This window comes from Cyanistes caeruleus, chromosome 6 (assembly GCF_971803275.1).
Source record: "Cyanistes caeruleus chromosome 6, bCyaCae1.hap1.1, whole genome shotgun sequence".
NCBI lineage: Eukaryota > Metazoa > Chordata > Aves > Passeriformes > Paridae > Cyanistes > Cyanistes caeruleus.
The window spans coordinates 40,786,430-40,796,603 of NC_141706.1; the positions used below are offsets into that span (position 1 = coordinate 40,786,430).

The window sequence follows — 10,174 nt, forward strand, 5'->3', positions numbered from 1 at the left end:
GCTGAATTTTTAAATCATTAATCCAGCTCATTTAAAAAAAATTAAAAAAATAAATTTATATATATATCCTGAACACTTTAAAGTTCTTCAAGTTAAAATTCAAGCATTAGGATCCCAAGAGGACAAAACCTCCCTACAGCCTTGAGTAAAGAACCTAAAAGGCAGAATTTAATCTCTCTCTCTTCATTATTCACTATTGATGATCTGTAGGAAGCTACATAGCCTCTGTGCATACTGAGTGGAGTCCTGCATATTTAGACAGGACCCTAGGCAGGCACTTCCACTGGGATCTCAAACAGATGGTGACTAACTCCCTGTGTCTGTGAGACAAGAAGGTTTTCTGGCTGTCCTGGAACAAATAGGAGCCTTAAAAACAAGCTCTGCAGAGTTCCTGGTATCTGGTTCTCATACACCAACCAAATCACTTGTTACAAGCTCAGCTGGGATTGATAGGCCTGGGAAGATATTGCTTGGCTCTTCTTTACATCCTGTCTCATATTCAATTCCATTGTTATGCATAAAGTCAAGGTAGTTGCAAAATAGTGAGAAACTAAGGAGGAAAAATAAAAATGAGAAACAGGTGTAAAAATAAATTAAAAAGTGGGATCTTGCTTTTAACCTGTAAGGAAGATATTCTCATTTTTTTCTCCTGTGAAGATTGCAAAGGAAACTCATTTCAGCTTTGTAAGACCACAACTATTACTTCAGACACAAAATGAATCAAGCCTCTTGTTGGATTATGTGGGTGGTATTTCCACTCTTCCCTAGTGGGATAATTCACAGCCTGCAGCTGCAGCATGAAAACTTAAATATTTTTTCTCTTTCTGTCTGGCTTTAAAAGGAAGGACCTGCATTCATTTGCTGTTTTAAAGAGAAAAGAAAAAGAAATTGAAGGCCCATTAAAGATTAGTAGTGTGAAACAGAGCAGTCATAAAACAAAACTGCATAAACAAAGAAGGAATTAATTTGCATCTTTTTAAGCAGCTATAGTCTAGTATTTGAAAGTGAATGAGAAGATATGTACTCGCCCAGGTGTATTAATAATAAGATAATGGTTGTAAACAACCCCTTTTGTACTGTTAAGAATCATAACTCTTTACTTACCTGCTCTTAAAGAATTGTTTCCTTCTTATACAGCAAAATTTTTAGTATTACTATTACCTATTAAAACAAATTTCTTGGATTCTTTGTGTGCAATTCAAACAAATTAGATGATACATAAACTATAAACTTGCTATTCTATATCATTAAAAACACTTTGCAAATTCCCAGCTGAACTTCACTTCCAAGTACATTTTTATTAGTCTAGGAATATCTTCTCCAAGGGAAAAACAAAACAAAACAAAACAAACAAAGCCCAGAACAACAAAAAACAACCCCAAACAAGTAAAACTTGAATTCAATGTTTCGTTTCTCGCTAATACAACATAAAGTTGATCTTCCATGACATGTTTCTTAAAAGCTGCTTTAAAGTTTTTCCATACCCTGTAAATTATTTTTTTTCCATAAAGGCTTATTGTACTGTTTGCCAGTACAATGACTAGGAAATCACTATTAACACTTAAGCTAATTAAGGTTTTCAGAAAACATTGGTTACGTTGTTCTCATTAGCAGACTTTAAAAAAATACTATTCAGATATATGAAAAAGAAGATTGCTTTTAAATCTCAAGAAATGAATGTAAGTGTTCATATTCTGGTACATTAACAGTTTGTTCCAGTACATTGATATTTTATGTGGAAATCCTACTCTGCAATTAACATGCCTGACGTGAACTGAAAAACCCATAATCCATCCTTTTCTGTTGTCATGTAAGAGCATATTATTATTGAGAAGCTACAGGATATCAGAACCATATTTTAAAGTTGAATGCCCATTACCTTAAATCTGCATATAAAATGGTTTGCTTTCAGAGTAGGTAATATATAACTGAATTTATCATGATACACATGAAAATATAACAAAAAACAATGATAAAAATAATAATAATTAGTCCAGTGTGTTTCACCTCCACAAAGACAATTACATTTTTTAGCATTAATAAATAAAAATAGCTTAAAATTAAACAAAAAAGTTAATGAAATATCTGACTGTTCTAGATAACATGAGATATCTGTAATATCTGCATGGTTATTTATATTAAGTTTGAAAATAGTGTGGTCATTATTGTTTTGGAAACTTCCCAAATCTCCTGAAAAGCCAAAGTTAAATTTTTCAACATAAAACATAATTGTTGTGTTAATGTAAATAAATTATGTCATTGCCACTTGCATTATTTCCTGGAGACATTTTCGGTTGAGGTGATTGCTAATGATTGATACTGAGATACCCTTTCCTGATCAGATGTGGATCATATATTATGAAGGAGCAGGGCTCTGGTGGGTTGACCCTGGCTGGATGACAGGTGCCCAAAAAGCCATTATGTCACTCCCCTTCTCTGCTGGACAGTGGGAGAGGAAATATCAGGAAAGGCTCATGGGATGAGATAAGAACAGAAAGAATCACTCGCTAATTATTGTCACAGGTAAAACAGTTTCAGTGTGGGGAAATGAGCTTGACACTGCAAATGAAATCAGAGAAAGACAATGAGAAATAAACACACATCTTAAAACATGTCTCTCCCCCACCCCTCCCTTCTTTCCAGGCTCAAATTAGTTTCTGACTTCTCTACCTCCTTCTCCACAGCAGTGCAGGGAGATGGGGAATGATGCTGTGGTCAGTTCAACAGACATTGTCTCTGCTACTCCTTTCTCCTCAGAAGGACTCCTTCACAAACTTCTCCAACAGGAGTCTCACAGGCTGCAATTCATCACATGGTGCTCCAGCATGGGTCCCTTCCACAGGATGCAGTCCTTCAGGAACTGAAGCAGCAGGTTTCTCACAGGGTCACAAGACCTGTCAGCAGTAAGTCTATTGAAAAACATTGTTATCCTGAGCATACAACAGATATGTTCAACTCCAGCATCCTCATGAGTCAACAATGTCTATCAGCCACAACTTACCCTTAACTTTAAATTTAGGAAAATGTGTATCAAATTGGGAAAGAATTTCATGTTTAGGTTCTTTATTCCCATCCTCTGAATGACCACTGAATAGAATATTCTTGTAGAGCACCATAACCTGGTGTTCCCTGAGTACTACCATGGAACATGGAGTTACTGTTCAGCAGCAAAACCCTGAGAGCCACCAGGACACCTGTCAGGGACAGATCAGGGGGAGAAAGGGAACGATTGCACACTGTAAGGCAGACAGCCACATCCTTGTACTTGAGCGTCCACTCTGGTGGCAACAGGCTGATAATGTTCACAGTGCATGTGACATGAGGCAGAATTGCAGGGATTACATTCTTCACACTTAATAAAATCCCAAAATATGAGCCTTAAAATTAGCAGTACTCAAAGCAAAAATGCAAACAAAATGCATTAATGTATAATTTCAAATGAGATTTTATATAGGAAGTGTTTTCCTTTGTATTGCATGTACATTGTATAGGTATTGCAATTATACATATACAAACTATTTTTTATCAGCTTTTCTTCTCCACTCTTCTTCCCCTAACTGGCTGATGATTTTTTCTCTTTCCTTTTTTCTTTTTTTTTTTTTTAAAAGTCCTTCACTCCATCACAGTACTTGTTCCACTTTGTTCCTCTTCCACCATCACACTTCAAAGACTTCCAGGAGTCAAAGTTCTTTCAACAAGGTAACACTTTCCTTCACAGAAAGACAGAATTCTTCTCTGTATAAGGCAGGAGCAGTAGGAGCAGTCCAGGTACCCTTACCAATCCTTTTCTTTTATTTATTTAACATATGCCATACTGTAGGAAAAGTATGAGACAAATGCAGTGAGCTACAGTTGTTAGGGGAGACCACATGATTTATTTATTCTCCTCACATCACAGAGGGACTCTCAGTCCCAGACTGGAATAGAATCCAGATCTATCTATTTCTTACAGGTTTTTATATCATTGTTCCCAAATTAAATACTCTGCTTTAAGATAAAGAAAATTACTTGCTTTAGAAAATAATTTTTCAGATGATTTATTTTAATAATTCAATATTTTTAAAACCCCATATAACTTCAGATTGCTTTTGCAGAGAGGGAGTTGAGATTTTTATTTAACTGTGTAGAGCAAGCCATCTTAGACTCTCTGACTTCTGAATTTATTCAATTTTTTTTAAATAACTTAAGTACTTAGTTACACTGGGGGGTTTTTAGTGTTTTCTTAATACATGTGGATTCTGGTATCTACAAAAAATAGTAAAAGACAGTACATGATGACAGATTTTTTTTTTTAATTGTACAGTATCTGTAAAGATGTTGTGATGCAAAAATTATAATGAAAGCTGCCCCAGAGCCAAGACATGGAAAACTCTGATGTTTTCTGGTTTATGTTGTAGCTTTAAAATCCAACCAAGCTATTGACAGTTTGACATTGACAGTTACTGAGGACATTTGATTCATCTGATGTGCTGAATATATTTCATTTGTAAAATGACAATATCATTAATAAACAGTTCTATTTTGCATGTTGATAGTTTTATTTCAGTACATGCTGTATGCTTTTACAAACTTAGATAAAGGTAGCAAATTACATGACAGCTCTGAAGATATACACCCTGAAAAGTCAAACAAAACATAGGAAAATTTCAATTACAACATAGAGTAAAAAGACTTTACAGATAGTGTGCATTTCAATAAATAAATGTTTAGGATTGGCTTTGGGTGGCAAGATGCTTTTTGGGGGCTACAGGGGTGCTTCTGTGAGGAGAGCCCCATGTCAGAGCAGGTCAGGTCAGGTGGATGGCCGAGGGCAGCTGTGACCCAGTGGGAAGCAGGGTCCTGGCAGGACCTGTGGTCCTGTGGGGAGAGGAGCCCACACTGGAGAAGTCTGAGTGGTCCTTACACTGAGGAGGAAGGAGATAGAGAGAAAAAGTGATGAACTGAGCACGTTCCCCATTCCCCATCTTTGCTGTGCCACTGGCAGGGAGGACATAGAGAAAATTGGGAGTGAAGTTGAGCCTGGGGAGAAGAGAAGAGTGGGGGAAAGGGTATTTAAGATTTGATGTTATTTCTTGTTGTCCTACTCTGATTTGATTGGCAGTAATTGAAACTAATTTCCTCAAGTGGAGTCTATTTTGTCTGTAACTATGATTGTGTGTGATCTCTTCCTGCCCTTACCTCAACCTGCAAGCTTTTGTCTTTATATTCTCTATCCAGAGAATATAAAGTTGAGGAGTACAGCTGAGTACAGCTGAGGAGTGGAGTGACAGTGCAGCTTTGTTCAGCATCAGGTGTCCAGCCAAACAAAGTTATAGCTGTCATTATTAGGGTATTTTAAAGACTGGTAGGGTAATTGCAATTTTAAGGAAAAAAAAAAAAAATTATTCCAAAAGAAGTATAAATACAGCTAATCTGAAGCATGAACTATTACAGACATTCTCACAGACTTCCATTAGGCAGTTTCCAGTCTTTCTGACAACACACATTTTCTCTTCCCTTTAAATTAATTTTACAGCAGATTACAATTCCTAAAAACTCCCTGAGGACCTGAGGGCTGACTGAAAAAGGAGATTTGCTGAAGCACTGTATAAAAGGTGAATACTTTTCACGACTGATACAAACATCTCAGAGACCTTTCCAAATCATTTCAGTTAATGTAACATGTTCTTTATCTTGAAGGATAGTTTGAACCACACTTTAACCCAAACACTCTTTAAAGCTCTGCAAAATCGACTGCTGAACCAGCCTGATTTTTGACAAGGAGTTTCACCTTTAAATTTCATGTTATGCAAAATGTGGATTACGTCTGCTGGCCAAAGTGTTCTCATGTTTCCTATCTGATCTAATTAGACCACTGCAATGTTTTCCCAGTAATCTATAATGTTTTTATTCTGCTTCCTTTGGATTTTTAAGAGTTTTTCTGGCCAGGGTTTTTAAAGAGTTTCTGTTGTTTCCTTTATATGTAAGACCCTCCCAAACCTTCTTGCATTGTCCGGTCTCCCACAGGTGATAAATAAATGGATTAGGACCGTGAAAGTTTTATTGGACCAGAATAAGCAAGTCCTCTGATCAAACAAAACTGAGGGGAGAAAACTGCTCAGGCATTTTCTAGAATCTGTGATTCTAGTAAGTGCTGGCCAACTCTGAGGTGCAGGCTCAGTGTACTGGAAGGCTTTACAAAGGATAAGGTTATTTTTCTCAGCTATTTTTTCATGCGACCATCCCCCTGACAACTAAGAGCCTCTCTGTTATGTGGATTAAGTCTGTGCCAGCTGCTGTTTTTTCTCAAATTCCCATTCAGTTTACACTGCCTTATTAACAAGACCATATTACTCGCAATCATTAAAAAAGGAAAGTCAAAAATACTGTTATGTAGCTAGTTATGGTTGTATATTGATGATATCAAATCCTTATTTACCCTGATTTTATAGAGTTCTGTATGTTTGCTTGCTAACAGCATGATAATTTCAATGAATGGAGAAAGATAAAGCCACATATGTATACAGCCTCTTATTTCTGTTTTTGACCTATTTACATTAAGCACAGAGTAAATACAGTTTATAATTCACAGAAGGCTAAGCCAAAGTCATCAGTATGGGTGAACAAACCCATGTTTTGAAGTCTAGCTCTGTCTGATACTCTAAGGTGGATATGCACAAGATCATTATGTATTCTTCACCACAGGTCAGTTGCTTAGCTACCAGAGAAGTAGAGAACTACTAATTGAAAGTATTCAGTATTGCTGGCAGCATCTGCTGCAGGACACTGGTCTTGGAAACACTCAGATATAAATCTTGCAGGAGGAACAATGAAAGAAAAATCCACACAATATAATCTTGCTGAAAATGGCAAATGGCTTTCCTCAGTATTGTAATATATGAATTATCAGTGAAATGTTATTGATTCTGATGAGCATCAAATACTCCTGTGATGAATTTTGTTGTAGAGATTAGTTATTACCAACAAGTTTATATTCTGTGGTTATATTTTAAATGCAATTGTTGCAAATAGTGGAGTAATTTCTTATTTATATAGCTCCATCATATTTCCAAGTGATTCATTACATTCAGGGGCCTCCAGTTAATAGTAGAGTCATTATAATTTTAAAAAAAAAATACAAACCAGAACTGGAAAGAATATTATCCTCTCATGAGATCCCTAATTTCTAAAACTCCTGCATTTAGTTCACATGGAACCTGAAATTTTGTAGTGCAACAAGCACTCCTTCATTTTAGCTCAGAGAAGAATTTGACAATACATTATTAACTTTTCACAGTATTCTCCAGTGTAGGTGTTCTTTTTTTTTTTTATTTTATTGTTTTTCTTGTGCATTCAGTGTTTTATAACTTTGTTTTTTGCCACTTTTAAAGTCTGGAATAAAAAAGTTAAGGCCATCCTGTTGGGATAAATGAGAGGCTCTCTTTAATCTATTGTCTTCCTATCAGACTTTTCAAATGAGACATTTTCAACCTTTACCTTTCAGCTGTCAGATTGCAGAAAATAAATTCGGACTAGAATTACATTCTATTGCAGCTTTGCATATAAAGTATTATGGAAACATTCCTTGAAACAAAACCTCAACAGTTTTATTGAGAAGGTTCGGTTAAATTTCTTCCATAGAGAAATGTCTCACAGATAACTTCACATGAATTCAATAAATCTATATTTCCATAGATAGACAGTTTTTAAAGTTAGGGTTGCTCATAATAATGACTGTTTATATACCATTTTCTAGATTTGACAGCCATGTAAGAGAATGAAAGATACAAGTTTGTTATATTTATCTGATTTCCAGAGACTTTAAAACTGTAGACAAATCTTCAGACTTTCTGATCCTACTTAAAATACATTGTCCCAAGATTATCTCTTCAGATAACAGGATTTCATATTCTCTTACCTGGGAGGAGAACCCAGAACTTGAGGAAATAAAATCCATTTTACTGTCAGACTGCCATGTTAATTTAGTATATTTTTAGCTTTTATTCATGGATCAAGTGTGCTTTTCAGGGTTCCAGTAAAATAACTTGCAACCCAGTACATCCTTTTTTAAATTTTGTTGTGAATCTGGAAAACAATCTCACCCTGCTTTTTGCTGAAATTGTACAGTTGTTCACTACAGAGTAGGCCTAGCACTGTCCCATGGATGCCTTTATAAAAATTTCCCTAATCCAAGTCACCAGGGAAAGTAATGAGTGGAGCCTGTTGCAGACAATTTCAGCTCACACAATTGCACATTCTAAGACATCCAGTTGAATATTCATGTATTTATGATTGCATCGCCTTGCAGTCAGGAAAAGGTCAACAAGGTAGCTGACATAACCCTTCAGAGAAAGTAGTACATGAACCTCAGGGAACACAGCAAACCACCCAAAGAACAGAGCTATGTTTCATATACCAAGACCACCTTAATTATAACCTATGAATTAAACCAAAAATTCCAATTTCCTCAGCCAAATTAATTTTTCTCCTCTTGGAAAATAATTTACAGTTCTAAAAATACTAAAACATCACTCAGTAGTCTCAGCTAATACCTAGGCCAAAGCCTACGGAATGTTGACAACATCACAGCTTCCTTGCCATCCCATGGGTCTTTCCAGAAATGATTCTATTGTATTTAAGCTCTTCACTTCTCTTGCTTTTCCTTTCCATAACTTCCTCTTTCAAAACTAAATTTTCCGTTAAGTGGAGAAAGTAGATTTAAGTCCATAAGTTAACATAATTTTAAGAGAAAGTGGTTGCTTAGTGCTTACTTGCCAGCTGTGCTTAAACCATGACACTGACTAGTGCTTTTCATCCCTGCTTATCTTTTTTGAATACTCTGAAATCCACATACACTATTCAGGGCTCAGTGAATCTTTGGTCCCTTCTTAGGTATTCCCATGAGATGCAAATAATAAAGCTGCTAACATAGAGGACTAAAGAGTTTCAGTAAAACCTATTTTAAGTTTGGGAAATAAGTAAGCGGTGATTGAAGGAAAAAAGCACTTTTCATCCAAGCAGATATTAGGCAGAACTTAAACAGAAACTAATAAAGTTGCACCTTTGAAACCACAAGGTATAGATAATTTACAAACAATAACTGGAAAAGGCTCAGCTAATGAGGTCTCTGGACCATTAATAATCTGTTTCAATAGCTCTGAAGATCCCAAAAGACTGGTAAGAAACTGTCACTGTAAGTCTGGTTTAATAAGGTAAATCAAATGGCCCAAATAAGTATATTTTTTTCAGTCTGACCATTTTCACAGATGAAAAAGAATAAATACTGATGAAAATTCAATAAACACATTTTTAAAAAGCTAAATTAATTAATGATGATTAAACCTTTTCATGATTGGACTATAAATAATTATAGAGGGCATGGGGCAAGGGAGGTTATATAATATCTCAATATGACACTAGACCGTTATGTCTTCTTCATTTCCAATTCAACTCATACATCAACAAATCTGAAGGAAAAAACCAACCAACCAACCAAACGCCCCAGAGCCGATAGAACTCGGTAAGTTTCCTGATGGGTAAAAAGAATTTGCCTCAGTTAGGTGGAAAAATAGTGTCAAATTTTGGTTCTGGAATTTAAATATTTGAAAACGAAATAAAGCACACATTTGAAATATCAATACTGTGATGTCATATTTTAAAATCAAGAATGTGATCCAGCTACTTGATCAGGGCATGATTTACAGACTAAAAGGTAGTTCTGTCCCTTTGATTGTCACAAATCAATCTGCAGCAAGGGCCACCAACATACCTTTACAACTAAGGTCAGCAGCATCCAGGACCGTATTAGGAAGAGCACCACCAGCAAGCAGATTTACATAGCTGATCCTTCCCTTCTACTCAGCACTGGTGAGACATCTGGAGCGCTGTTCCCTGTGCTAGGCTCCACAGTACAAGAGGAATGAATGTGTTGGAGAGAGCACAGTGAAGGACCACTAACATGATTCAAGGATTGCAGTGTCTCTTGAACTAGGAAAGACTGAGAGTTGGGAGGTTTTACCAGGAGAAGAAAGGGTTCAATGGGATCTTGTTAATGTGTATCAATACTTAATGGTAGAAAATAAAGATGTAAAAATAAAGAAAATAAAGCCAGACTCTTCTCAGTAACACTGAACAAAAAGACAGGAGATAGAACGCACAAATTAAAAAGCAGGAAATTCAAGTTAAACACAAGGAA

At 36.0% G+C, this 10,174-nt stretch overlaps 1 long non-coding RNA gene across 1 annotated transcript; it reads left to right on the plus strand.

Annotated features, from left to right (window-relative positions):
* The first annotated feature begins 2,684 nt into the window (after nt 1-2,684).
* LOC147652621 (uncharacterized) lies at nt 2,685-7,944 on the plus strand. Its single transcript, XR_015288323.1, has 3 exons — nt 2,685-2,903; nt 3,609-3,699; nt 5,516-7,944. It is a non-coding gene; the product is annotated as an uncharacterized LOC147652621 (long non-coding RNA).
* The last annotated feature ends 2,230 nt before the right edge of the window (nt 7,945-10,174 follow it).